At 36.0% G+C, this 26,843-nt stretch overlaps 1 protein-coding gene across 26 annotated transcripts in view; it reads right to left on the reverse strand.

Moving 5' to 3' along the window:
• The window catches only part of SOX6 (SRY-box transcription factor 6), a 550,404-nt gene that overhangs the window by 160,819 nt on the left and 362,742 nt on the right, over positions 1–26,843 (reverse strand). The gene's annotated exons all lie outside the window — the stretch shown is intronic.

A 26,843-nucleotide genomic window follows, 5' to 3' on the forward strand; every position in this document is an offset into this window, starting at 1 on the left:
GATGCTCAATAAATATTTCATGATTGACTCTGACAGGGATGAACTGATGAGGATCAGTCAGTTAGTCCCTTTACCAACTTTTTGGTAACAAGTTTACCAGAGTTGTTTCCACTGCTTCTTCTTTGCTATCTCCATCACGTGCTCACATTGCTTTTTCAATCCATGCTTTAAATGTTCGAGTTTCCAAAGCTTCTGCTTCATACTCTCCTCTCACCCTTATATTTCTGTACAAATTCATTATCAGCTATTTGCTAATAATACCTAAATCTGTATTTCTAACTCAGATGCCCTTCCCAAGTTTTTAACCTACATGTCCAACATCTAGTATGCATACCTACCTGGATAATTCATCTCATTCAACCCTTCAAATCTGCTCATCTTCCTGTGTTTTTCCTTATATGATCTATCCCATACCTCTCTGACCTCACCACATATCGCCTTTCCCCTTCCCTTGTCCACTCTATCTCTACTGGCCTCCTTGCTGCTCCTAAAATGTGCCAAACACACCCCTACTTCACATACTTTGTAATATGCTTCTTTTTTCCCGGAATACTTTTACCCTAATATCCATGTCTCATCCTTCAACTTATTCAAATAATTCCCTTAAGGAGATCTTTCTGACTAACCTCTATAAATTAGTAATATATATCTCTCTACGCGTACTTAACCTTAACTTATTTTTTTCTCCATAGAACTCATCATTGCATAATATTATCTATTTATTTATAGTCTCTAGCCCCCCTAACTTTGTCAATTTTGTTCCCTGCTATATTATCAGTGCTTGTAACAGTGCCTAGTACATAGTATTCACCCAATTAATATTTGTGAAATTAAAGAAATACCAATCCTTTTAAACAGAGCTGTCAACTCTATCAATCAATGAAGAAATATGAGGATTCATTTAAATTTATTCTTCCCCCTACTTCCAATCAATTACTAATCCTATAGATTTTATTTATTCAGCATCATTCAAATCCATCTCATCTCTGTTCTCCCTACCACTGCCATTGCTCAGATACCGTCATTTCTTTTCCTTTGGATAGGACCTTTTCTTCTTCCATAGGACTTTAAATGTTCTCTCTGACTCTACTTTCAGCATTCTCAGACTATTTCCACACTGTGATCAGAGTGATCTTTCTGAAATAAATATTTCATTTCATTTCATAAATTTTCTAAAGAATGGTTCTTAATTTTTCATACAGACCCTTGAAGAGCTAGTACATAGTTCCACCTCAGCTTCATTTTGCCACACCTGAACACCTGCACGACATCCCAGACTTCCTGAGAAACTCATATATTTGCAGTTCCCCAACATGCAATGTCATTCATCACTGTAGACCTTTGTACAGACACTCTGTCTGGAAACCTCCCATCCTGGTTCATTCATATAGAACAATCAGACTTTTGATAATGGGGTAGGTAAAATTTCATTACCCAATATTTGTAAATGGCAGAATTTTGGGGACAGGCAATGAAAGATGAAGCAAAACAACAAATGAAGTTTTTTTGTTTGTTTGTTTGTTTTCAAAACAGTCAGCCATAGACAAAGTCATTGGAGGAAAATAATAAAAGGGGACTATCATATCAAAAGTGCAGGGCTCAATATTATTAGCAAGATCTGATTTTAAAAAAATGCCATGGACGGTGTGGCACAGTTGGTTGGGCATCATCCCATGCACCGAAAAGTGGCTGGTTTGATTCCTGGTCAGAGTAGATGCCCGGGTTGTGGGTTCCATCCCTGGTTGGGGGTAAGGGGGGCCTGGAGAAGGCAGCCAATTGATGTTTTGCTCTCACATTGATGTTTCTCTCTTTCTCTTCCTTTCCCTTCCTCTCTCTCTCTAAAAAATCAATTAAAAAATTATTTAAGAAATGCCATGACATAATACTAACATATACATATAGGGGTGCTGCAGGTTGGATTCTCTAAAAGCAGACATAGAGAGAAGGTTTAGGGTACAAGATATTTGTGAGAGACAACACCGTAATTGAGAAGGAGGAAGAAACCAGATTGGTACAAAAAGAAGTTGAACTATCCTGGCTGAACAAAAGTCCATCCAACTCAGCTGGAAGCTCAGGAGTGAGTGTGTATTTTGAGGCCTAAAGGCCCAACCTCATTAATTCTTTAGGTAGAATTACTAGATGTCACTTAATTAATCGATATCATTGGTTTTGGATCAAGAGTTAAAAATTTTTTGTAGTTTTGCTGAGAATTTGGAATTAATGGGAAGAATTCAAAAAGAAGCTCACTTACAAAGGTTCTTTTACTAATTTAGAAATATTGTCAAGTAATTCACAACCAGAAATTAACCCTCTGGGCTCAGTGTGCTTTTCCAATCATTATTTCTAATAGATCTCAGGGAGGAAGAAAAATTTAGAAGTCTGAACAGAATTTAGTTTAAGAAAATGAAATACTCCACAACTATTTTTTCTCTTTAGTCTATAATTTCATTCCAAGAGCTAGTATATCTTCCGTGTTCTTTGATAGATTTGTGAATGACTCCACTTCAATATAAAGATTAAAGATTCTTCTTTTTACTATCTTTATGTTAGAAGTAACCATATTGGTCTACACCCCTTTTAAGTAATTTTACCACTCTTAGTCAAGTCAGGTCTCTACCACATATGTTAATGTTTCTCAGTCTTCTTTCTTTCTGTCTTTTGACATACCATAGTACCTGGCACTTGGCAGTATTTACTGAAAAAATGAATTTTAGGATTTTTGTTGTTCTCACTTGACCTTGGTCTTAGCATGTTTCTTTGACACTCCCTGTTCAAACATACTAACTGATATGTTTGTGGCTGAACTTATAGCTATTTTATCAGACTCTGGTTGCTAATAGTCATTACCCTCATACCCCTTCCTGGGACTATGAAAATACATCAATAGATTCTCCTGCTTCCTTGTCTTAAATTTAATGCAAGGATTTTGTCAATTATATATAATGGGCCTTTAAACTCCTTCAATTTTTATACATAACTGTAATAACTGTTGCTTGCATAGAAAAAAACAAAAATTTTAAGTTCATAATGGTAGCAACCTTGTCAACTCAAGCTGTAAGAAATTCCAAAATTTTACTTAGACATTCTTGCTTATAATTTCAACTAGCTATATGTTGTATTCTTTAATACAGAGAGAATTCAGTTCAGAAGTTCAGTAAGATATCCATGTAACCTGGAATGTTTTGGTTTCTTTGGAGATCTTTAAAACCTTATATTCTAAACTTAACTCTGTTATAACTAGTTAATAACTAGGTGTTTCCAGGACATAACATGTGCTCTCAGAAAACTCCATTTCTATCAGCCTCAGTTTCCTAATGTGAAAAGTAAGTGGTTTGACCTGGGTCAGTGTTTTCCAAACTTTGTGGTTGTGAACAATTAATGGGAACAGAGCTAACATTTTTGAAATATAATAAAATAGAAGAGAAGAGGGGGAAATATAAAGAAAAAAGATGAGGAGAGAGAGGGCAAAGAGTATAGAGGTAGAGAGAAGATGAAAGAAATAAGAGAAAAAGGAAAAAGTGAGTGAAGAGAAGAAAGATATTTAGAGAAAATCAAGAAAGTTAAAAATAATAGATTGTGTGACAAGAGGAGAAGAGAAGAGTACTAGAGAAGAGGATGAAAAAAGAGAGAGAGAAGACCAAGTAAGAAATAGAAAAGATCTCATATGCAGAGCCCATGTAGAAGGCAAGTATCATTTAGTGAAATTTGTTTCTGTTATATCTGCATATGTGTTGTGCTGAATACATGTACCAGGTAGTGCTGTGAAATACACGTCTTACTTTATTAGTCTGAATAAAACTTGCAAGTCAGTGATCTGGTTATCCAGAGGATCCCTTCCAGCACGAACAGCTGACTTCCCTATAGTTCTTTTTGTTATACCCTTTATATATGAAAGCTTTAAAAGGAGAAGTAAATGATAGAAAAGAAGCATATTAAAAAGATTTCAACTACTGCCTGGGCACAGTGGCTCAATGGTTGAGCTTCAACCTATGAACCAGGAGGTCACAGCTCGATATCCAGTCAGGGCACATGCCTGGGTTTCAGGCTTGATCCCCATTTGGGGCATGCAGGATTCTCTTTCATTATTGATGTTTCTATCTCTCCCTCCCCCTTCCTCTCTGAAATCAATAAAAATAGATACTTTTTAAAAGATTAAAACTACTGATAAAATATATATCTGACCAAGAAAGGTCTAAACCAGGCTTTCTCAGCCAACATCTCAGGAGAAACAAAAACTGGAGAGAGGAAAACATTCTTTCCACACAAACTTTCCAGATCAAATCTCAAGATAAAAAGTATCTCTCCCTCAAAGTGAAAAACAAATCTTGTCAATAAATCTTGAGTAAAGTCCTCATAAGTCATAGGTTAAACTATTCTCCCAGAGCCTTGACACCACATGGATTTGGCTTCTAAGGCGAACCCAAAGACAATGTTAATCCCAGCAAGATAACAACCTGCAGACTCTTCCTCTGTGGCTCCTGTGAGCTGCAGCTGATCATATGGGATATAGTATGTCCTCTGGGAAACATTTGGGCATTGACAGGTATACTTGTGACGGACTCAACCACAGAACCAGCTAATGTGTTTAAGGCCCTCCATTTCTGAAACAGATTGGTTGCAAGACAAAGAAGAGTTGAGCCTCTAGAAATTCTCAAATAACACATTAACGGTACCTTGTTGAAAAGTACATTATACTCTGTGTTCAATTTAAGGCAAGTAAGAAGTTTGCAAAGCACTCTCTTGCTTGGTCTGTAACTTTTTACTTTGAATCATTATAGTTGGTGGACCTGTAGCATTTAGCCATTTAGTTTACAGCCAGTGTTTTTGTACTTGCTGACAAGATGCTCTGTAATTGCTCTCACATTTTAAAATATATGAACATTTTGTTTTCTTGGCTCCTTTAAGAGTTCTTTGAGAGAAAAACAGTATGTCTCATATTTCCTATATTGCCTTCATACACCTAGGTTTCAGTCATGTTACACAGAGCAGATATTCAGTGTAGGCTGTAGGCTGAATTAACTGCTTCTTTCTTTCTTTTTTTTCTTTATTGCTAACTGTGGTTTTTCCTATAGTTGATTACTAAAATAACAAATGGTAAAACAGTTCTTTAAAAATCTACTTTTGGAGGAATAATTTTCAGTGTATTTTCTCTGGCGTTCCAGCCAATGCTACTATTCTTGGTGTGATAACTTTGAAAGTCACAAATACTACCATCATATTTAAGGGATATGCCTTTGATGTTGATAAAGCTAAAATCCTTAGGCTATGATCAGTTAACAAAGCTAATTAAAGAATATTATTAAATGGGAAAAAACACATTTTATTTGACATGATTATTTTTCAGATGGCTCTCTTACTAAACTGTGAGCTTATTAAAGGCAGAGATATAATATTTTCTGCCTGGTATCTCCAGCTTAGTACTAAGATATTTAATAAGTGTTTAAAGAATTGGATTAAATCTACCACTCTCAAAATTTCTGGTTTTAACAAAATATAAGCAAGAATTATAAAAGATATAAAGCTTTAAAAAGAGACCAAATAATAAATTTAGTCTGTAAAAACCATAGCTTTTACTATTCTTTTCTGAAGTTTCCCCAAGGAACCATAGCATTACTTACTTTCAAAAACTATAATAATGCTCCCCTGGCCAAAGTAGCTCAGTTGATTGGCCATTGTTCCATGCCCCAAAAGGTTGCTGGTTCAATTCCTGGTCAAGGCACATGCCTGGGTTTGGGGCTCAAGACCCGGGAGGGGGCATGAAGGAGACAGCCAATTGATATTTCACTCTCACATCCATGTTTCTCTCTCTCTCTCCTCCTCTATTTTTTTAAAATCATACATGGTGTGATCTTAACACACCCACCACTAAAAATATTATTTAAAAAAGTTCAATAATGCTGAATGAAGAATTTTAAAGGCCTAAATACATCTGTAAAGAGCTTATAAAATCCCTTATTATATATTAAGGACTTAATATTATTTTTTATAAATAAAAATTATTCACTAATTTAAAGATAGAAAAAAAGAGTACTAAAACTTTGTAGTATAAATGCATTCACAGTCATATATGCTCTTTCAAAGCATTTTTACATGAGTCAATCCAAACAGATAACTAAAATAATTTTTAAACAGGTTACTAGAATTGTGTTTTTTTTTTCATTTATAAAAGGTACACTGTTTAGTTTTAACTTTTTATTTAAATTCTTTATTGTTTAAAGTATTATATACGTCTCCTTTTTCCCCAATTAACCTCTCCCCAGCCACTCCCACCCCCCAGCACATGACGTCACCTCCCTACTGTCTGTGTCCATTGGTTATGCTTATATGCATACATACAAGTCCTTCGGTTGATCTCTTACCCCCACTCCCATCCTCCCCTACCTTCCCTCTGAGATTTCACAGTCTGTTCAATGCTTCTGTGTCTCTGGATCTATTTTTGTTCATCAGTTTATGTTGTTCATTATATTCCACAAATGAGTGGGTACACTGTTTATTTCATCAAGATTACCAAATATAATCAAGCAGGAGTTGGACAGCCAATTCACCAACATATTCTGTCTTCAAATTTGATAGTTTTAACCTCAGTCAGATCATTCCATTTAATTCATGGAATCATGAGCTAACTATTTTACTATAATTTGTTTCAGAAAAAATTGCAATATTTGCTTCATTACATGATGAGCATTCAAAAGAAGAAAGAGTAATTGTTATTGTCTCCTTTGTCCCTTAAAATTATTTAAGATTTCAACTATTCAATTCAACAATAGTCACTGATCCTTCTCCATATACAAGGCACCAAGCTGAGCGTGTTGGTACTATAAAAATAAATATGATCTCTGTCTTCAAGGATACTGTGATCTTTAGGAGGAATATAACATGCATAAATAACTAAAACATAGTGCATGCAATTAAGAAAAACACAAGGGGCTGTATAGGCTCTGAAGAGAAAAGGATGATTAGATGGGGCCAGGAAGAGGGATGGTGGTGATTGGAAAAGGTTTCGTGGAATTGGGCCTTAATGGAATTCTAGGCTTTTAAAAGGCAAAGATCAATATGAGGGGGGAAAGGGTATATATAAAATGGTCATTTTTTCCCCAAATAGAAAGAAAAAATATTTGACAATTGACTTTAGAGATGAGAAAACACAAATCATCTTCAGGAGATAACACATAAACAAGTTTGGTTAACTAGCTAGCAAAAAGTAAAGCTAGAAATTAGAATAGGAACCATGTTATGGAGAACCATGGAACTCAAGCTAAGAATTTGAATTTTACCAAACCATCCACCCTGACACTCCCAAATATACATTTCTAGTCCTTATCTCTCTTATGAAGTTCAGAGTTCCATGTCCTATTGCCTTTTCAACATCTCCACCTGAATCTTTAATAAGTATTTCAACTTAAAAATTCAACAATAAACTTCCAATTCCCCCCCCCCCTTATCTTCCCTGCATACCTCCTACCACAATCCCTCACCCTCACCCTCTGTAGATATCTGTTTCTACAATATTCCCAATGAATGGCAGAAGCTAGGTGAATAGCAACTCCATTTTTAAAGTTCTTTAGATCAAAATCCTTAAAGTCACCCTTAACGTTCCTATTTCCCTTTCACTCTGAATCTTTTGGGCCCTACTTTTACAATATATCTAGAATCTAACCACTTCTCATTTATGTCCACTGCTCTGGTCCAAGTTGCCTAAATAGCCTTCTCCTGACCTCTCAAGTTTCTACTCTTGCCTTCTTCAGTCTATTTGCAGCACAGTAGGCAAAATGATTCTGTTAAAACCCATCAGATCACGACATTCTTTTCAATGGCCTCCCATCCCACTTACAGACCAAAGTGCTTAAATGATGTGAAAAGGCCCCTTCTGTTCTTATGGTCTACTCTTTTCCCTTTTGTTCACACCCCAAAATTACTCCCACTATTGCTAGCCATACTTGCCCATTAATTTTCCTTAGAGATTGTTTCCCCTGACCTATAAGTCTTGGCATATGCTATTCCCTGTACCTGGAAGGGTCTTACTTCAGATAGCCACATGACTTGCTTCCTAAATTTCTTCAGGTCTTCACTCATATATTTCCTTCTTCATAAGGACTTACCAAATATACTATTTAAAATTGCAGTATCTCATTCCCACTTTCCTCCAGCTTTTTGTTTTTCCTCCATAGCAATTCTTATAACATGCTATAATTTTACTTTTCTCATTTATGTCTGCCTCCCTCCACTAGAATGTAAGCTCAGCAGGGCAGAGATTTTTGTAGATTGCCATATCCTCAAAGTCTAGAAAAGTGTCAGAAACACAAGTGCTCAATGAAAATTTGTTAAATAAATAAAAATAGCAGGCAACAAGACACCATTGGAGACTTCTGAACAAAAGAGAAATACAATGAAAAGTGTGCTTTAGGAAGAATATTTGTGCAATGTGAAGTGGAGCGAGGTAGACTGAAGGTGAAGAGACAGTTTAAGACTATATTTCTGCAGTTTGGGCATGAGGTAATGATGACCTACATCATGTTAGTAATATTAGGAATGAAACAGAAGATGGATATAAGACATTTGGAGGTGAATTGGACTAGAATTTGTAGTTCTATGATGCATAAAGGAAAAACAGGTATTGAGTATGACTTGAAGTGATTATTCATTTTTAAGAACAGGAAATATAAAGAGAGGGGCAATTTATAAAGAAATGATATTAACTATTCATTTTGGATAACACCCTAAATAAAAAGGGAAAGCAAGCTTAATCAAATTAATTCATGTCAGAAATAAGGGTCCTAGAATTTTCTTTGGCTCTCATTTCTGAAGATCCTACTGTTTTTCATATTCCAATGTACTCCAAATCAGGAACAAAGATGGCTTAGTCATTAGTTTAAGTGGTTTGGCATGTGTTATTTCTACTAAAACATGGCTTCTTATGAAAACCACAGTACTTCTGGGTAGCAAGCAAAGATGCTAAGAAAAACCACCTGGGAGAAAATGGCTTACTTTTTTTTCTTCTTGAAGTCACACAGTCATCATTCATATTCTTAATAAAAATACCACCCAATTCACCTTCAGAGTTAGATCACCGTGGCTATACACAAGGCTCAGACACTTTCAGGAGCTATCTATATACTAGTAGAAATAACCACACAGGTGGAAATGATCTGATTCCACTCATAAAGACCTCTTTGATAATCAGATACAAGCAAAAGAGTTATCTGTCAGCTGTCCATCATTATAAATAAAATCTTCAGCTTTCCCACCCTTTCTACTATGCCACACAAAGCTTGTCATACCCAGTAGATCCTTGTTCCCATGAAGTGATAATACTGCACATCTGGCTTTATGCCAGTCAAGGTACCATATTGGAGGATGTCCTGATATTTCTATATTAAAAAATGTAAATGTAGACATGTAATAATGTTTTTTGGGGGAGATTTTTAAAGAAATTTATTGTAGGTACTCTGAAATCATGTTATGTATTTTATTTCAGAGATCCATTTTTACCTTAAAACATAGAAATTCAGAATTTGGGGGGAAATCCTTCATTTACATATAAGGCAATTGAGTCCTAGAGATAAAAGTGATTTACCAAAGGTCATTCAGAAAATTATTAATGATCACCAAGAAAACCTAGGTCACCTTTTTTAGTTCTAAAATAAACCAAGAGCAATTTGGCTACAGAACCTCAATATTCATTTTAGCGTGTTCATTAGAAATTATAAGTACTATGCCCAACCAGCGTGGCTCAGTGGTTGAACATCGACCTATGAACCAGGAGGTCAGGGTTTGATTCCTGGTCAGGGCACATGCCCGGGCTTGATCCCCACAGTGTGGGGCATTCAGGAGGCAGCCAATCAATTATTCTCTCTCAAAATTGATATTTCCATCTCTCTTTCCGTCTCCCTTCCTCTCTAAAACCAATAAAAAATATTTTAAAAAATTATAAGTTCTGCTTGCATGGTGTGGCTCAGTGGTTGAGCATCAACCCATGAACCAAGAGGTCACCAGTTTGATTCCCAGTCAGGGCACATGCCTGGGTTTCTGGCTCCATTCCCAGTAGGGGGTGTGTGGAAGGCAGTCAATTGATGATGTTTCTCTGTCATTTATGTTTCTATTTCTCTATCCCTCTTCCTCTCTCTCTAAAAATCAATAAAATATACTTAAAAAATAAATTATAAGTTCACCGTTCATTTTCAAAATTCTTCTTTATGAACAACTTAAATAATTGGTGTGTCTGTTATAAAAACATTCAAAACAGATAAATAAAAAGGTGATTATTGCTCATATTTAAGTACTCTTACCTCTATCTATTAAACGGCTAATGTGCTAAATGTCCAACCAACGGACCAGTTGCTATTATGCGCACTGACCACCAGGGGGAAAGACACTCAATGCAGGAGCTGCCATGATGCACACTGGCCATTTAACAATAAACGGCACCGTGGATCTGGTGCCCACAAAGCAACACTTGGCTTCCCCAAGTGGGACACAGGCCCTGCCACCACCCCAGAGCAAAGCCTACCAAATCGCAGCCGATGTTGCCGAGACCCCATGGCACAAAATGCGGCTCACAGCCCAGCCCAGCCCAGGAATGGTGGCTGTGGGTGCCGGGTAGTGACATCACATAGCAACACCCGGCTTCCTCTCCCTAGCAACTAGCCTCCTTGCAGTTTCTGTAGCCCAGGAACACCACTTGCTTTATAGCCAGGTGCAAACATTTTACACTTTAACCAAATGTCTGTGAAGCATTTTCCCGTGCCTCATCTCATTTGATCCTCACAGAAGTCCTGGAGTAGGTAGATAGGAGACCCAGTAGAATCCTATTTTCTTTTTCATTAGTCAGAAAACAGAGATTTAGAAAGCTCAGAAACTTGACCCAAGTAAGAAATGATGGACCTTAAAAATGACTTCAGGTTTTCTCACTGCAGAGAATATAGTCAAACACTGCTGCAGTTAAATATTTTACTCTTTGTTCTCCCTGTATGATCTATAATAATAATCTGCTTTGTGTTGATATATACTGTTGTGCTGCTGACAATTACCTGAAAGAGAAGTTGGGGTGCTTCACTGGGCTGGAAAAAGTTTAGCTAAATCAGAAAGCAGGTCTACTTAAGCAAGTTTATATATATATTTCGCTGGCAACAATCGCATGTGTGTGTTTTGATCTGTCATTGTTGATCATGAATTTGGTTAACACTTCTATTCTAGAAAAAGGGCGAATAGCAATATTAACATATTTCTTCTAATTAATTTCCTTTTTATGTGCACGAATTCATGCACCAGTCCTCTAGTCATAATATAATAGTTGCCATATAAATACATTTAAATGTTTATTTATAGGTCATTACCTACTGAAAAAAATTTCAAGCTTGAAAGGACAGGTACAGAAATTTAAAGATCAGTAGTCAAGAATTAAGATAAAGTGTTAATGAGGATTATAATGCAAGTCAAAAGGGAAAAATAATCCAGTTTACAAAAACAAGGTAAGTGGAGATATACCTGTAACCTCCTACATATGCCTCTTTAACAATATGGAATTTTCCCCAGAAAGCAGAGTCCAGAAATTGAGGCAAACTAAACAAATCATAGTTTGAAACACCCACAGAAAATGTTGAAATAAAAATCCCCTTTACACTTTAAGCAATTACCATCTAAAGAAAGGGTTCACAGTAGCCAAGGATGCTGCTTAGTAAATAGTTTAAATTCCTTCCATTTGAGAGAGAAAGGATCCAAAGTATATTAGCCTCTCCCCTCCCCCTCTAGTGAATTAATATTCCATGATATGCACCACCACTGCTGATGGGGGCACCTCTTTTCAGTGGGCAGAGATCAGCAAATGGCTATTTCACAAAGAATAAAAATATAACCTTGTAATTCTAATGTGTGTTTATGTTTTTTTAAAAAGTGGCAGATCCATGTTAATAAACCTTGCTCAGGGAAAAAATAAAATAGTTGCTAAGCCATGGTGAGTAATTAGCCTTTTAGCATCCCTTTTCTTCAAGAATGCTTCCTCCTGTGCTGGTTCTTTTAAATAGCTCCCATCCTGGCTGCCTTTGTTGGGCTTGGAAATTGTTCACATATGAGAGAAATTAAGCTCTCATTTAACAGAGACACATGCCTGTCAAGACCAGAGGAACAAAGACTAGTCCCTGGGGCCTGTTCAGCTCCCAGAGGCTGCCACTCATTCCGTTAGCAATGCTTACCCTTTACAGAATGCGTATAAAACCCAATAAATCATTTCATCTGCTCTGCTTAATACATGAGAGCTCTGACCATTTTTCAAAGTGTTTTCTCTTATACAACTTCACAGCTAGTTAGTTAAATTAACACACACACACACACACACACACACACACACAAAACCTACTATTGTTTGTTTGTTTGTTTGTTTGTTTTCAGAATGTAATAAGACTTTTTTCAGTCAAAAAGGTAATGAGAATGTTCCCAAACACTGGTAGCATAAAGGAAGAGGCAGTATCTCCTTAGATTTCGTCCCAGATACCTTTCCTATATTCTTAGAGCACACATTTTGTGAATTACCAGTATACCTCCCAGCTGCTTTTAAACCTAGATTCAGAAGCTAGCTCTGGGAAAAACAACAGTAACAACAAGAGGACCAGAATGGGATAGGCTTGCTGTCCCATTTAAATTCAACACATTTTGCCTGGTTAGAACACGCAGCCAAACATGTTTTTTTTAGGGTGGAGGTTAAAACTACTACTTAGCAGCCAGCTCTTTTTACTAGGAAAGTGAAATGGCCTTCTTATAGACCCAACAAAAATACCCCTTCACACATTCTCATTTCCAAAAAAATAGAGCCTTCTTAAGGAGAAAAGGCAGCGTTGCTTTTTATATAGAAATCTTCTCTGTATTGTCCCCCTACCTCATTCCCTCACCTCCTCCTGCCCTGAGAGAAAACATGAAGGCTATGCTGAAAAACGAACAACCAGTTTAGACCTACTCTTATCCCAAGTAGAGAGGGTCGGAAAGGGCTGTGGGGAAATGAGTATATGTCCATAATTATTAAGATAAAGACTTTATTCAAAAGTAAAATACTTGTTTAACCTGACTGCGTTGTATGTAGAGCAAACATACCAAAGATTTGCTCTAGCAATGTTAATCTTTGCACAGAAACACTGGGGGTTCCAGGGCTGACAGCTTCAATCCCCAAGATGCCTTGAACCCCCAAATACTAAGAAGCTGGTAGCTCAAGGCACTTCACCTTGCTGGGCAGGAGGAGAAAAAGCAGATCTACTCTTGATAAGTAAAACCAGATCTACACAATGGTTGTATGGAGAAGCCCTGCAATTAATGGAGACCAGAAGCAGTTCAAGAAGCCAGCGCTGCAGCAGATTCTGCAGAGCAGGCTCACACCCAGTTCGATATTAATCAGATGTATGACTGGCACAAATGCTTTGCGCAAACACATAACTGTGCATGTGGCTCAGTATAAAAGGAAACAAAAACAGAAGCACATCGGACTCTTTTACATTCATTTTTATGTATCATTTCTGAATGATTTACCATTTTTCAAATAATAATTTATTTTTTTATTTTTAAACCACAAATCATATCCTGCAGGCCTTAGCAGATGCAGATGTCAGGCTGTGGTAGTACAACAAAATTAATTAAGTAACCCTTGAAAAAAAATAAAACAAAGTTTATTTATGAAAAATGACATTAAGGTGAACCGCCTAATAAGAACATGGATTTGCTTAAATAAAACATTATATAGTTCTGTTTTAGATTCATCCCTAAAGCCCTGAAAGATATTAGAATTTTAGTGAGTAATTACCCTATTTACTTCAAACAAAATGGGAGGAAATCGGAAAGCCATATTAAACTCTACCACACATCAGAAATGAAATTCTCTCGTTTTTTATCTTGCAAACCAATAAATAAATTGTAGCTGGAAAATTTATTAGGACTAGAAGATGAAACCTAACAAGCTAGAAATGAGGAAATGGCCAAAAGAATATCCACATCAACATTATGCTTCAAGCAGTAAACCCACTTCTAGGAAGCATAACGAAGAAATCACCCCTTCACAGCTTAATTGTTTTCAGACAGTCTGAGCCACACTCAGCACCACCCCCACAGTCAGACAAAGTTCTAACTACTTAACACATCTCTTTTCAAATGAAAACGCAACACTTGGGGTGAAAACAAGAGAGACTGGGAAAAGGTGTTATATGCTATATATGCTGCTGACATAATACTTCACTAGAATATGCTGTAATTTCCTGCAATTAATACTTTGCAAAGCTATAAGGATCCCCCCCCCCAAAAAAAATTATAATATTACACTTGCAACACGAAAATTAAGTTTGTGTCACCCTTTCCATTATACAGCCCAGATGACAGGAGTTTGTCATTGGCTACAGAAATGTGCTAGGTGTGGCCTGAAAGCAGGCATTTATAGGGCCCTCTTCCTTAAATGTGCTTTTCTAAAAACCCCGGTCGCTATCATTTCATGTGGGAGGCATTGCAAACCATCACAATACCTCACAAAGCAAACATGAATTTGACCTCATAATTCAAAACCTTTCAATGGTTTAAAATGCAAACATTGCTAAATGGACATGGCTTATGCTGTGGCCAAACATGACATTTGCCTGAAAGCTTTGTAGGCAAGACTACCTACTGCTCTCCATTTTCTAAGGACCGGAGTTAATTCCCGTCATCTGGAATCACAGGAGGTCAGAGTCACAAGGAATTACAGCAATAATTTTGTATAATGATCCTTGTTCTAAATATATGGAAAGTGAGAATTAGTGCAGAAGAATAATTAGACAGAGATCATGTAAGTCACTAGCAAAACAAAGACAAGGCACAGACATCCCGAATCCACATCTAGCCTTCTTTCTGCCAGGCTACACTTCTGTAATACTATTTTGTCTCCCAGTTGGGACCTTCAATAGAAAGGAGAACAAGTTCTGCTGAAGGTAGATTAGCAATCAATCATCTCCTTGTCTTCTCTTTTCCTGGGCTTGGAACATACAATTCTGTGGAATTAATTCAGTGTCCTGAACAAAGTTGCTCAGGAAAATGAGTAAGATATAGAGCAGGCACAGATATCAGTAAAATAGCCTGAAAGCACTGGTAAGATCTATAGCTGCATATTTTTTCCAGCTATCTGAAGACCTTGTTTTTATTCATTGGAAACTGTATTTAAGCAACCTGAAATCAGATATGACAGTCAAGTGCAAGAGTTGGTGATCTGTTGGTGATCACATCTGTTCCAGAGGTGATCACAAAATTAAAGGATAATTACCTGCTCCTTTTGTGTTACATGAATTTTTAAAAATAAAATAATAATAATTACAATGCATTCTCTTCCAGTCTTTTTAAAAATGCCTATTTTTAGATAGTTTATTATATTTACATGATTGTGTTCTAGGGTTTATTCTCACTTACTGTTATATTGTAAACATTATCACAAATCATGAATATAATTTTTGAAGTCTATAACAGCTCATCACATACATATACCATAATAAACTGAGTGATTTTTATAATATTTTTCTTTTACAAAAGCAATATATGTTTGAAAAAAGTTTTGAAGTAAACTAAAACAAGAAAAAATATTTTAACTATAATTCTACTACACAAAGACATTTGCCTTAAACATTGTACTCTTAACCACTTGAAGTAGACAGTGTATCACAAATCTAAGTCTCTACGGCCAGGGCCCAGTCTTACTGTGTCGACATGGAGGCCAAGGTCCCAAACATGGTGTTCAGACTACCTCTTGTACTGGACTACCAATCATCTGGACTTCCCTCACACAAGGAATCACTAGGAACCCAAGGATGTACTTCCACTCTAAAATTGAGTCTATGAAAGAAACTAATGTATCTGACAGTCCACAATTGCACAAAATCCAACAATCTTAACAGAAAAACCGCTGTTGTGTGGAGGCCAACTTCAAGAGCCCAACTTTATTTTTCTTTGCCCTGGTTTTCACCTTTGAATTATAGAAATTCCAAACAAGAGCTACAATTCTTCCATGAACACAGACAATAGTGGGATGAAAGCCTGGGGAGGGGATAGGAGTGAGGAGGAGGGGATCAACATGGGGAAAAGGAGGGGACATCTGTAATACTTTCAACAAAAAGATAAATTTTTAGAAAATTCTTCTAAAAGTAGACTACGTGTTTGTTCTACCATTATGTTTCTCACCCCGTTTACCTGATCCTCTAAGACTAAGCTCTAGCTAAACCCAATAATAAATACTACTATCTAACAGGTGCTTATTCCTCTGGGCTTTTCCACATACGAAGAATATCAGGTCATCTAATGGTGTCTTCACTCCATCTAGCCTTCAAACATAAAATCTAGAAACCCGTCTGCACACCCATTACAAGAATCACACTGAGGATGGCGGAGAGGAAAACTTGTATCTAGTTTTTCCTTTTCTTAAGCCTCCATCACTCATCGCTAAGCAAGGTGATCGTTTCCTTTCCAGGTGCACATTCTTCCTCTCCATCATGTTGATTCCTTCAAACTCCATGTTGATTCCATGTTGATTTTTTCAAACCCCAACCTCCAACTACTAAACTGATTATCTGAGAGCTATCATGACATTTATGATTCCCAGTGAAGGGCAAGTGAGGAGCTGACAGCCACAGAATGAAAAAGGTCCTTTAGGACAAACAAATATCGCAACCGACAGTTGGAGATGCTTCCTCTTCTTGATGTTTCAGGTCCCTGATTGCCTCCTCAGACACCATTCAATTATACTAATCCTGAAGTGCCCTGTACTTCACTAATTCTCTGTACATCACCAAATGATTCTGCCACATCCAGCTTAAAAATCACCAAACTATGACTTACTTCATCTTTTATCGAATCATAGTACAGAAGGAATGCTTTTCTGCATAGGTAACTGGACTCTGATTTCATCACAATTTTTGAAAGGGGACAAAAGTTATTAGACAATCCATTAAAACTAAAATCAGTTTTCTTGGTCTTCCTCTCCCCATTTTCCTATGAATAATACAACTATGTATAAGTAGGAACCAACTTTTACATGGCTGGGAAATGAAGGATGCTATTACAGTTCAAAATACACCTGGCCTGTTGGAGTTCTTTAGAATAGTTTGTCTACCTTGTCAACATGTTCAAGCACGGCCAAGTCAGCCTCACTGAAAGCCCTTTCCATCCGCCCTAATCCCAGCCACATAGCAAATTCATCTGTATAAGTTTTAAGAGGAAAATCTTCCAGCAAAGTATATGTTTAACAAAAGTCATGACCTTGACCTGACAGAGAGGACTTTATCCTTTACTTTGTTTGACCTGTGAGTTCCTTAACTTTTGTTATTAAATATTACAATTTTAACATATTCTTAATGGATTGGGTGGTGGATAAAATGAATTCAGTATCTCACAGTGAGGCATTACACCGTTTGCATCATTTATTTTCTTTTATTTAGAACAAGTAAAAATATTTGACTCTAAACATTAATAACTTTGAGTGGGAGTTACCTTATGTGAATTAAAAATGGTTATGTCAGTACATCCCTTCAGAATTTAAAAAATATTTCCCTGTGCTATATCAAGTGTCACACAGTATATCAATTTTTATTTCCCATCTCTCAAGTCTGGTATGCATACTGTTTAACTTCTTAAATTCTAAGTATAGACATAATTCACAAAAGCGGGGCAAATGCTTGACTTACAGGAGATGGCGTACATAAGATTTATATGAACAAGTTTATTTTAAACAAGAAAGACTTTTGCATTTTGTGCTGCTACATCACATAACTTCATCTGTGTGTGTTTTTAAGGTTATAAAATAAGCTGGAGAGGTTCATTTACTATCTCTCTAACTTCACAAGCACTACTGATCTAATAGAAAAGCCCATTTTAGTGTGAAAGGTCAGAGTCTGACCCTATTTTCTAGAATAAAATGCCATACTTCCTCTTAGACAATCTCCAGGCAGCTCTGGCTCATTCTTAGCCAATCATTTCTGAGTGCCTGATAAACCTTACTTTTCCTCTCAGTGACAACTGAAATTCCTCCCACTTCGTAGCCAGAGAAAATTGTTGTTCTTTTTTTTCTCTAGATTATCGTGAGGATAATAATTGATCAAAGTGTATCCACATTGACTATCCTATATTCACATCACAAATTTGTGAGTTCTAATTATGACTAGTATGTGTCTATAGATACAAACATGCCTACACATGCTGATACAAAATATGTTCATGGATGTTTATAAGGGCCTCTGAAATTATTCCTTACTTAGTATGTAAGAACAACAGTCACACCAATAATAATAGTGATAGATGTTATGCATTCAGCACTTACTGGAGGCTTTATCTTATGATCGCTAATCAACTAGTAAGGTACCAATATTATCCATCTTTTAGGAATAATGACATTCAGGTTCGAAGACATTAAGTAATTACCTCACAGCTAGTAAGTAGCAAAACAATCACAGAGCTAATAAGTAGTATAACTGAAATTTAAATCTTGATTTATTTGTCTTCAGTACCTGTGCTGGTTCTACAAAATTTTTCAATTGAATACACTCTGAAACAATGCATCTTATCCTCTATACTGTCTACTTATATGTACATGTAGTTTAAAAGTATATTCACATTCATACATCCCTCACCTATGTCAAACTGTAGTCAATTACATAGATAATATTTTTTAAACACAATAAAAAATAGGTTGATTTCCTGGGTCAAAATTCATTGTTTAGATAACAGAATTCAAATGGCATCTGAGAATTTATTTTCTAAAAAATTTTATCTAATTATGAAAAACTATGTTGTACTTTTAGATATCTCTCCCAAAGACACAAATCTGATGTCAACACAGTATCTTTCCAGTACACCTACAAATAAATAAAAATCAAGTTATTAACCTAACTAAATTTATTAAAACTGTTTGAACCATAATCTATTATATGCTTTCTAGCTATTAAGTAAAATAGCTATAACCAAGGTCAAAAGTGTATTTCAACTGCTCAAGAATTATTTGCTTATGACCCAAACCTCTATCTATAGGTAGGCAGGAAGGTAGCTATGTAGAAAGATAGATAAATAGATAGTCCAAAGAACTTAGAGTTCACATTTAATAACTTAATCTGCATTACACTGTATAGAGCAGTATTTCTCAATCCTGACTGCCCTCTGGAATCATCCAAAGAGCTTTTAACAGTCACCATCTGGGACTGTACCCAGACCAATTAAACCAGAATTTCTGGAATGGGACCTAGGCATTAGTATTTTTAAAGGGCTTCCAAGTGATTACAAGGTGCAACCAAGATTGAGAATCACTGGAATCAAATGCTGTCACTATGTCAGCTGGAGAAGGTAGCTGCACAAAAAGGTATTAACATTAAAGGTGACTGACCCTCCATAGAGAGACATATCACTTTAAAGCCCCCAGAAAGTAATATAATTAACTATCTAAGGAGTTTATATGTAAATACCACGAGTCACTCAGCCATGACTACATTTCATACTAACCTACAAAAAGATTTCAATTATGTGCTTTTTATCTCTTTCCTTGTAGGTATGTACTCACTGCTGTAGTAGTTCTGAGGTATAAACTGATTCCTATAACAAATGTTCTTTTTTCCCCCATTTAAAGGTAAAGGGACTATAATGAGATTTTAGATGTTAGATACTATTATCCACATTTTGCAAAGTAGAAAATTAAAGTGCACTAAGATTTATTCAAGTCACAAAAAGGGCAAGTTGAGATACAACCTGGAATGTTAAAAACAGGACTAGATTCAGAGTCCAGAAAGTTGGGCTCCACTCATGGCTCTAACAATATTTAGCTTTTAAGCTTGGACAAGTCTGTGGTCTCTGCCTCAGTTTCCTTGTGTAAAGTAAAGGATTTGTTTCAAAGAGTTTCAAAGACATTTCAAAGAAACGCAAAAGTGGGGACTTACATATATTTGGAAATGTTTTATTTTACCAAATAAAGTTACTGGAAAGAAAAGAAACATAGCACATAGCACTTATTACCTTTACTTCACAAACAGAAAGGGCATTTTAATGCCAAAGAAAGCAGGGGATGGGGGAACAATCTCAGGGTTATTTTTAAGTCTATCTTAATGATAAACTCACTGTATTGTTATTCAACAGGAATAGCTGGACCCACCCTCCCCCCATCAGTGAATGAGAATCAGGAAGACCTGGAGGTGATGTTTTCAAGTTCGACATTCTGTGAAAGTGAAGACATGGAGGAGGTGGGACATTTAACACCTGTTAGTGCAGTGCTTTTTCAAGGGTTTCACACAATTCCATTATGAAAGAACTGCCTTCATAATTTTTGCCTTATTCAAGTATCCAATTACTGTTTGCTTAAGGTTGTTATTTAAATTGTCTTTTTTTTGGGGGGGGGGGGGCTATTACATTTATTTCAAAAGGAAACTTTACATCACTCCCTCAAGTGGAAAACTAAAATTACTTGTCATAAATAGAAGATAACCAGATAACCATGAGAATAAAAGTTTTATTTTATTTAAATTCTAGTTAAACATGATTGCCTCCATAGGCTCCAGACTAAGATGATCTCTCTCTCTCCTACAAAGAGAGATTAGCACATCCTAAAAGGTATTAAAGACTAACACTACACTGAGCCCTCAGTACAGTCAGAGAGATGAAGAACAAAACAGAAGAGACACCTTTTCCATGGGGGCCTGGTTCACTGTTATTTAATGTCACATGTTGGCACCACCTGGATCCTATGCCCACTCTTCACCATACTCTCCCGCCTCTGAAGAGGTAAGACAACCTCCCTCTTTCATTAAACCCAGAACGCTGCAAAGACTTTGGACTCCCTGAATTTTTAGTATCACTAGTTTGAGAGAGAGCTGGGGTGTGGAATCTGAGAGATAAGCTCATGTAGATAAGATAGAGAAGAAAGGGTCACCTAGAGGGGGCTGGAGCATCTGAGGGATAGCCCCTGAAAAGCATTGGAATTCACACCAGTTCTGGTCTGCTGAATGAGATCTTTGCCATAAGGCCACATTTAGAAAACAGATAGCAAGCTGATTAATAATTCCATGTAGTAGCTCATAGGTGCCACCTCTTCTTATTTCTAGTTCCACTCCCAACTTTAACAAACAGTCTAGTGTGATTAACAAATCGAAGTTTCTGACCCACAGTAATAATTCTATTTTTAGCTGTGAAGGCCCTTGCTATTCATGAAGTATAGTAGCTTTACCTATTCTTTATAATTCAGAAATTTCACTATTAAAATGTTTGAAGCAAGCTATGGAGCATCTATCATTACTTTAAAAGTTAATTAGATTACATAAAAGAAATAATTAGATTTGCATTTTTTATCTTGGTTTTAAACTTCCAAAGAAGATCACAACAGCCTGCCTGTGGGCAATTAAAAACAGCATACAGCAGAAAAATAGAGGAGAGAGGGTCTGTTTTTCCTGGCTAATTCATGATTGAAGATAGAATTACAAAATATTTTAAGGGCTTGCTGAAGCTGGGGGCTAATCCCAACTTCTAAGCTTTGTTTATAACCCTCATTTCATTGCAAGAGTGTATCAGATACATGTACAGTGCCAACAGAAGTATCAGATTACTTCCAATGGGTTTATTTGGTCCTTTCAGAGGCAGTTAGAAGGAGATCAGTTACCTGATCAATAACACACAAAAAAGGACTATTCGCTAGAGCCAAAACAGGAGCACTGTAATTGCTTTTTGTTTATCAATGCAAAATACAATTAACAAAGAGATACGACATAAGACAGAGGGACTATGTGAGACTGGAAGGCTCCTGACTTTCCTCAGGTTTTCTGCTTGCCACGTCAGCCATCTCCAAAAGACAATAAAGGCAAGGTCCAGCTCTTAAAATTAGAGGTCAATTAGATACTTAATGATGAAGCATATCTCCAAATATATATCTATTATTATTATCCTAGCAAAAAATTAATTAACCAGGCCATGCAGGCCATGAAGGCTAATGTATAAAGTAATTATTTCTGATCTTTAGACAACTACTTCACATAAATGGGAGTCCTTATTCTGCTCAGCAGATACCAGAAATACCTGTAGTTAATCATACTGAAAGAAACAAAAGGCCAGGTTTATCCTCTTGAAAGGTGAGAGTACATCTCAAATTATTCTGTTTAATGGTTTAAGAACGATCACCTCCTAGCTTATAACATTAACATCTCCAGATTAATCGGAAAAAAGAATAACACACATTTAATGGTGTTCTGCCACGTGACAAACACACAGAGACAGCATATACAAATAGCACATAGGATTATAACCAAAATAGAAAACACTATGTATGAATATTACTCAAATACCCATAAGAAGAAAGAGGCATCATTGAACAGACAAAGAACTGGTTTTGGACAGAAGCAGCATATACTACAGCTTTTAAAAGAGAATGTTTTGGACAAGATCATGTATATCTGCAAAGCAGCAGCAATGGCATTTAGTTTAGTCCTTCCACCGACTGAGTTCACCAACTAAGGAATGTATTAAAATATGAGGGGAGGCCAGTTAAAATTGTATATTAACCATAAAGATTAACAAAGAGCTAAGCATTTCAAGTTTCACAATTACACCTCAGATGCTGGATGTGTGTGAGTTGACTAAATCATTGGCTCTGACCCAGCAAGCCAAATAAAATCCCAATGAGCCAGTCCATTCTTAAGGGACCATTGTTGTTCGGTCAGTGATATGAAGAAAGGACACTCCCTGTATAGCACACAACATAAGCCACTTGAATAACACTAAAATTAGGGTCTGAACAGACATGGCTAATTAGATAACACCATTCATGCCTGCAGAAGTAAGTTTCTCACAAAGATATTTTAATGAGCTGAATTTTCTTGCAAAGATTAGGTTCTAGCAGTAAAATGCCATCATTAAATGTGTTCCTACTGACATGCTATCAAAACCAAAGAATGTGGTGTGTTATGTCCACAAAGAGTATCTTCTCTGGATTCAAAAACCATGACATGGTTAAATGATGGTAAATGTATAACTATATGGATGGAGCAAAAAATCAAGATCTATAAAATATTTTCTGTTTGCTTAGACTAGACTTACAGGGGTGGACAACAGTATGTTTTCAGTTGTAAACACCTGAAACAGTTTATTTTTATATTATTATTTATTACCTACTAGAGGCCCTTTGCATGAAGAGATTCATGCAATAGGCCTTCCCTTCCCCTGGCTGCCAGCAGCGGCTTTCCTCTGGCACCCGCGACCCAGGCCTTTGCTCCGACCGGAGCCTTCAGTCTTCACAGCTCTGGACGGATGAAGCCTTCAGTCTTCTCAGCTCCGGATGGACAGAGCCTTCAGTCTTTGCTCTGCCTCTTCACCCCTACGTATGCAAATTAACCGCCATCTTTGTTGGGTTAATTAGCATACTCTCCTGATTGGCTGGAGAGCATAGTGGAGGGACAGTTAATTTACATGTTTGTCTATTATTAGGTAAGATTGTATTAATTTGTATTACAGCTGTAAATCTACTTTTGCCCACCCTGTATATATAATAGTTGATTAAAGTACTGTGTTTCATATGTCCAATGAATTAAAAATACATTTTGTTTTGTAATCAACATAACTCATAAATAAAATTCTTCAAGAGACTAGCTAAGTAGCATATAGTGCAATGGGTGAGAGACGGGGGATGAAATTACTGAGGCAGTTATCTGTCCTTTGGAATTATAGCATGAGACTCAACATTCCCAACTCCTGTCCTTTGGAATTATAGCATGAGACTCAACATTCCCAACTCCAAGGATCCATATTCCATGATTTATTAGTTTTGCTTTTCATAGAGTTGATAAAAATTGTGCTATATTTGTTCTAGAAATATCAAAAACATCTAACTTTTTCTGGGCTCACATGGAAGGAATTACTTAATATGTAACAAATTAGAGGAATCACCATTTCCCCCAAGCACAAACAGAGGGATTTGAATTTACTAAGCGAACAGCCTCCTAAAAGATCTGTTAATATGAAAGCATTTTAATAATTGTTTAGTTATTAACCTGATTTTTTTAAATGGTAAAAACTGACTCATCAAAAAAATAAAAACATTAGTTCACAAAATCATTCATCTTACTTTTTTCAACAAGGTCTACATGGCCTTAAAAGTATATCTTTAAAATTTCAGTTAGGTTTTACCAAGGCAAATTATGTTAAAAATGATATTCAAGGAAGAAATTATATAAATGAAATTATTTAACTGCATATATAACTTTTAAATTAGTGCAAACAAAATAAGCCTGTGAAATAGCATTACAATACTACCTCGTGCCTTTTCCTATTTCTAATGAAAAATCCTGCTTTTAAATTTGTGCAAACCATTAAGGTTTTCATTTGTTTCCATTATAATAGGCCCAGATGTATTATTACCAAAGGTTAGACACTCTTTTCTTTCTTTCTATTACAGGTTGTAAATTCCAAAACAACAAAACTAATTCAGAAGTCAGTATTCTGAGCTAGATGTGAAAAATAATCTTGACTATAACCACCTGACATTCATTCATAGCCAATTGCCAGGGCTCAATCTTGCTGACCATATTAGCTAATAGGTTCTAGGACTCAAGATTTTTAAGAAAAGATAAAATGTCAAACTTGCGCAAATGGTCTCCGTATTCATTTACTTTCAGAAGAGAAGTTAGGGTTTTGCATTTATTATCTTATTTTACTCTGTCATGTTTTGATTTCAAAAGGGAGAATGTTTCTTTCATGATAGAAAAAAAAATGTTCCAAACATCTCATAAGTCTCATATTTTGCTCAAAAACATATATATTAAAAATTAGCTCAACAATAATCTCTCTCTTAAATTTGATCATGTCTATGGCTTGTCAAAAGCCATTTTTGAAAATACAGTTAACCCATTCCCTTTCAAAAAATAACTAAAAGTCGTAATATCAAACACCGCTTTTTAAGTGTCAGAGACAAATACTTGTGTAACAACTACTTTTCAGCATTTGAAAAATTCTGTAAATGGTCTCATACTGATAAGATAAATACTGACATGCTATGCAGTGAAGAGTAGCTCAGAACAGAGAACTGTAAATACAGGTTATTGCTTCCTCTTATTTTTTACAATGTGAATTCTGGTTACAAAGAATCCTACATTTCTAAAATGAATATAACTGACACTTTAAATCTCTCTATGATTTTATAACTTAAAGTTCTGAGATCAAGTGCTGATCAGCTTCAATTTTTATAAATTTAAACAATGAGAAATATCCACAAATATAAAAAGCAATTAAACTTCTATTAGAAAACCTGGACCAACTATTTTCCTGTATTTTCACACTGAATATTCTGATGAGTAATATTTTAAGATCAAGTTCGAGTTTCCTAAAAAAGACATCAATTTCATACAGTCAAGCTGTGACTATAAAATCACATGTAATCAATAAACAGCAATAATATTTCATAAAATACTCAGAATTGGTTGCTATTCATCTGAGAGCCTCTGTACCACAATTAAAATGGTCACTTAATACAAACAACATTGAATAAGTGAAATATATTCAAAATCAATAAAGAAGTAAATAATAAAGAAGTAGTAAAAACATTAATAATAAGTAACTGATATGGGAACACGGGGAACGTCTTCCATTCCTACTTTACAAATACGAGAAACAGAGAGAATTAAATGATCAGGTTATTTAACACCCACTGAGTTCTTAGAGAAGGATCTAGAAAAAATGTAGGAAGCCACAGGCTAAAAATCTTGACCTTAGTAATAGAAGACACACTGAAAATTCTAATAAGAACAGAACAAGGGAACACCTGGACAGTTATTTAATTAAGTATCTCAGCATGAGTTATAGAAGAGATATTGGGATGAGAAATTATTCCAAGATTTAATTGTAAAGGTTGGCTGTCAAAAATGCCAGAGACATTCCATTTCCTCTGCATTTGGACCCTTTACTTTGAAACATATAGACTTGGGTATGGAATATAGAATCAGAACTAATTTTAAAACAACCATAACCACAACAAACCACTGGTTAAAACCTCCTCATGAAGATAGCCAAATCAGGTTCAGGTACTTCTTCAGGCACTTAATCATTATTTTAAATGCAGTGAGTGCTACCTGAGACACTAAGTATGATTAACAAAAATGAAGCAGAATCTACGTTAAAATCACTAGCTTTCATCAGTAAGGAAGAAGATTAGAGTAAGCTAGGATATTATGTGAATGTTTTCTTAAGAATACAGGAAGGTGTAATAATATTAATCTCAAGGAAAGGAATCATGTAATTCAGAATATACTGCCCCAACTAGGCTGAATCGCAGATCCTGGTGGTTAGAAAACAGCCACAGCAGCCAACAGAAACCACAGAGGCTGTGGTGGGTACATCTAACTCTGGCATCGGTATTCCTGAGTATTAATCCCCAGACAACCATACCTATGTTCCTATTCAGAAATGGAGACCAATCCCTTACCTATCTCAAATAGCTGTGAGTTGAATTCACCACCAAGTGTCTAAAGGAAAGACAGAAATCAAAATTCCTTGCCATGCCATTGTCATCATGATCTATAGACAGTGTTACCCTGCCACAACAAAAAAGAGAATTTCTAAATTGTGTTACAATGATTCAGAAACAAGTTATTCTTCCTTTCTAGACTATAAGCTCCTAAAGACAGACAATTATTCATTCGTCTTTATATTCCCCTCAGCATCATCTAACAGAAATGCAACTGATATCTGTTAAAGAACTAATCAATTATTACCAATCTTTTCCCAGGTCATAAGATTCTTCTCCTAACTGGCCCAATCAGAGAATCCTAGCAAGTAAACAAGCACAGGCTTCTCCCCATGATACTGTCAGATGGTGAAATACAAAGAGAAATTGGTTTGTGGCAAAATAC

Source organism: Myotis daubentonii, chromosome 9 (genome assembly GCF_963259705.1).
Source record: "Myotis daubentonii chromosome 9, mMyoDau2.1, whole genome shotgun sequence".
NCBI classification, from domain to species: domain Eukaryota; kingdom Metazoa; phylum Chordata; class Mammalia; order Chiroptera; family Vespertilionidae; genus Myotis; species Myotis daubentonii.